Source organism: Rhipicephalus sanguineus, chromosome 6 (genome assembly GCF_013339695.2).
Source record: "Rhipicephalus sanguineus isolate Rsan-2018 chromosome 6, BIME_Rsan_1.4, whole genome shotgun sequence".
In the NCBI taxonomy this organism is placed as follows: Eukaryota; Metazoa; Arthropoda; class Arachnida; order Ixodida; family Ixodidae; genus Rhipicephalus; species Rhipicephalus sanguineus.
Window position 1 is genome coordinate 175,366,297 of NC_051181.1, and position 4,076 is coordinate 175,370,372.

The following is a 4,076-nucleotide window of genomic DNA, read 5'->3' on the forward strand; positions in this document are numbered from 1 at the left end:
CTCTCCGCCTATGAGCGTACGCAAGCTCTGCGTTGGCTTTTCGCGCAACTGCGCATGCGTCCTACGCTAACCGCTTGCGGGCTCCCGTTAAGTGACGGAAATAGCGGGCCGCTAACGCTAACATAGCGTACGCTATTCTAAAACTGCCTAATATATTGGGACGATATGGCTTCGTGTCAGGGCTTAAAGTCTAGCTCCCTTCATTGGAGGGGAGCCCTCATAGGGTGGCGACACACACACACACACACACACACACACACACACACACACACACACACACACACACACACACACACACACACACACACACACACACACACACACACACACACACACACGCACACACACACACACCACACACACACGCACACACACACACACACACACACACACACACACACACACACACACACACACACACACACGCGCACACACACACACACACACACACACACACACACCACAACACACACGCACACGCGCGCGCGCACGCACGCACGCACGCACGCACGCACGCACGCACGCGGGTCATTCCATGCCAGGTGTCCCAAACGTGGCGCTCTCACATCGCAGATTTTCCTGATAAAATTTATACCTTTTTCATATACCCAATGGAGTATTGTGGCAAATCAAATTTGCTCGAAAAATTTTTTTTTCATGACCGTGACGCCACCTCAAAGTTCGCTTGCTTTTGTTAAACTGTGCCTAATAAAAAAATGTATATAAAATCTATTTTTGTGTGTTCAGCTTTGAAACAGCACTTGCGCTACCACAGAGGTTCTGTTTAGTTGTGCTGTTTAACAATTCCGAAATTTTCGTGTTTAGCTGCCAGCTACGTATCCACAAAAACAACGAAAATCTTCAATGTTCGCGATTTTTTCTTAAGCTGAATCAAACTCTCCCGAAGCAATCTAAATACTGGTGTGGTTTTCAGAAAAGCTTATTTTCTTACAAAAAATGTTTAGCGGTGAAATACACTTCAAATTTTCGCGAACAAAATTGTGAAATCAGAGAAAATGTACGATTTATTGCATATTTGACCGTATTTTTTGTACTGATGCGGTCCAAGTAAAAATCCACATGATACGGCGTTTGATAGAAGACTTCATTGCTAAGTAATGAAGAAAGTCTAATGAAATCATTTTTTGTTTGTTTTAAGGAATAAAATAATTTTTGAATTTGACCCTCTGAACGCACCCCGCATTTCTTTCTGTTGCCGCTTCGACGCAACGCACGTGGTCGCCCTTGCACCTGACACTCGTCACAGGAGGCGTCAGCTGCATGTATGTCAGCTGCTCGTGAGCGCCCAAAAGTCATGTCGCCTTGATGTCAAGGCTACGAGTAATGAATTCGCTTTATATTGTGAGCTGGCTTGCCGTGCCCAATGGAAAGTATGTACGCTGGACAGCAGATTACGGTATCGTTGGCACATTGTGCTACAGGGCCGTCTCCACAACTATATATGCACGAGAAAAAGTGTATAATGTGCGTTATTTCTTTCGTTATGTGCGTACTAGTTGCGCAGATGACACTGTGTATCCAGCAGTACGATGACACCTGTTTTTTTTTTCTTTCTTTTTTTGCTGAAGTCCCATCAACCGAATAATTGCGATTAAATAATTATTCAGAAAATTGGAAAGCTATAATTCCTCTGCACAAAGCACTACTGCCAAAAAAAGTCAACTCCAGAGCTTGTCAAAGGGGTGCCGCAGTGCTACAGTTGACCTGCCGAGGGGTGGCCGAGCCCCTTCTTAAACATTGGAAGCGAAACCGGGTCCCCCCGCCCACCCCTCCCGACATTAAGCCCTGGACTTCGTTAAAGAGTTGGAGGGAAAACTTTATTAATGGCTGACGTGGGAATAAAGATCGCTGTGGGTCCGCGTCGTACCCCAGTGTCTTGTCCTTTATGTGCGCTATAGGTGTTAAAGGGACCGACAACTGATCTTTCTCGACCTATTTTTTTTACGGCACGACAGAAAGTTCACCCTTCGCAGTGTTTGTAGCTGCGGTAGTTAATCCCAAAAGCACGTAGTTATTTTATAAGCAGTATTTTTCGATCTGAAAGGCTCTAAAACACGGATGCACCTTTCCTCCAGCAACGCTGAGAATTGATAGCGATGCCGCCAGCCCTTCTCGCGATTTGTGAAAGCTATCGTTGTTCTGCTTTCGCAGGTGTTCCTGTAATTATGCTTAACCACCTTTATTTATAACTTTTCAGCTATTTTTGAAAATAAAAAGCTGTTACAATGAGATGATGTGGCCAGGGGCGTAGCCAGGGGGGGGGGGTGTTTCAAACCCCCCCGAAAATTTTCAGTTTTTCTTGCGTATATTACACGCACACATAAAACGCACGCACGAACATACATAAAGTATGGTTACCCCCCCCCCCCCCCCCCCGGAAAAAAATTTCTGGCTACGCCCCTGGATGTATTTCCCTGTATTTGTACCGCGTTGTGTGCGCATGCGTCCAAGGTTGCCTGCGCCTGTGTCATGGGTGGCTTGTCCCGGCGTCGTTATTCTGTCGATGCACGAGCCAAGCCAAGTCATCGAAAACGTCACTATGCATATGCGCGGCTATGGTGGCTAGCATAGCGCGGCGGCGCCGAGTAGCAGCGCGCGTCATTTCTCAGACGAAGTGTAGGTAGCAAAACTATGTCGCTCCAAAATCTTAGTGACCTGGAAACTGCGTGCACGGTTGCATGAGCACGCTGCAAAGTTGCTCAAGACGCGCTGACAAGCGTGGGGTCATTACGTCACGCGAAGGCAGCGCCACTTTACTGCATACTACTAACGCAGGCCTATATGTACATTTTTATGGAGTAATACCTTTTAATATAAAGAAACGAATAATATTTCAGTACTAACAAAAAAATCGTCGACCGCGTACAGAAATCAATGGTCACGTGACCGGGTTCATCGGATCGTTCATATTTTTGCCGCCAGAGGCGCCACAGGTCATTTTTCGCGACTTTAAATTAAGAAATAAAAATATAAATCCACCTCTCACGAAAAAAAACAAACAGGTTTGGTTTGAGTCAATGCGACAGACAATCTTTCCATCAGTGTAGTCATTTCATTTCATGTTCTGGGCAGCTGTCGATCCCTTTAAGATAAAATACCAACACGCCCAAGCTCACGTTCTTTCAGGTGGAATAAAATCCCTCTGCCGGACAACACATGTATAAAACCGACATGGAAGCACTGTATACGCACTATAGGAAAATAGCTCCTTTGCGAAAATTTCATACCAAACAAACGTTTCGCCATGCGCCTTTTTGGGGGCCGCTCAAGATGCTGAGGAATGCAACAGCCTTCTGCGCAGAAAAAAAAAAATAGTGAGATAGAGATGCCGTGCTGTACGGCATAATCTGCTGGTAATTTTTGACCGTGATTCAAGATCGCTCTTTCCGTAGGACTCGAGCTTGTGCCTAGCTCGTAAAACAGGAACCGTGGAACAGGATACAGGTGACCCGTATTTAGGAAACGGAGGCCTCCGTAGAATTTATTGTTAAAGTACAGGCGTGCCCGTAATTTGAAAACTGGAGGCCCGATTCCGTATCTGTACTACACGGGTCAATCGTTAAAGTACCGATGATTCCCGTAATGGGAAAACGGGTGATAGTGTATGTACAGGGTCCTGTGTAGCCCCAGTGCTGAGCAGTATCTTCCTCTCTGCAGTTGATGGAATTTTAGATAACAGTTTTGACAAAAGGAAGGTACTTAAGGTATTTAGGCATACGTTGGCGATTTGCTAATAGTGTTGAATAAACAGGACCCATCAGAACATCCAAGCACTGTACAAAAAAATCTGGAAGTGTTTAGAGAAAATAGTCACGGGTTGGAATACACGTACGAACTGCCAGAAATCAACAAGTTACAATTTTTAGACCTAGAACTATCCTTGGAAAAAGAAGAGGTGCACTGGATGTACAAACCCCGAGCCCAAAAAGAGCTCGTATCAGTCAGCGCACTCTAAGACCCAGGCCCGTAGCCAGTAATTTTTTTCGGGGGGGGGGGGGGGGGGCCTTGCCTCAAAGCCTTGACTATTTGAGAAAAACGCCTATTTCCTTTATTTA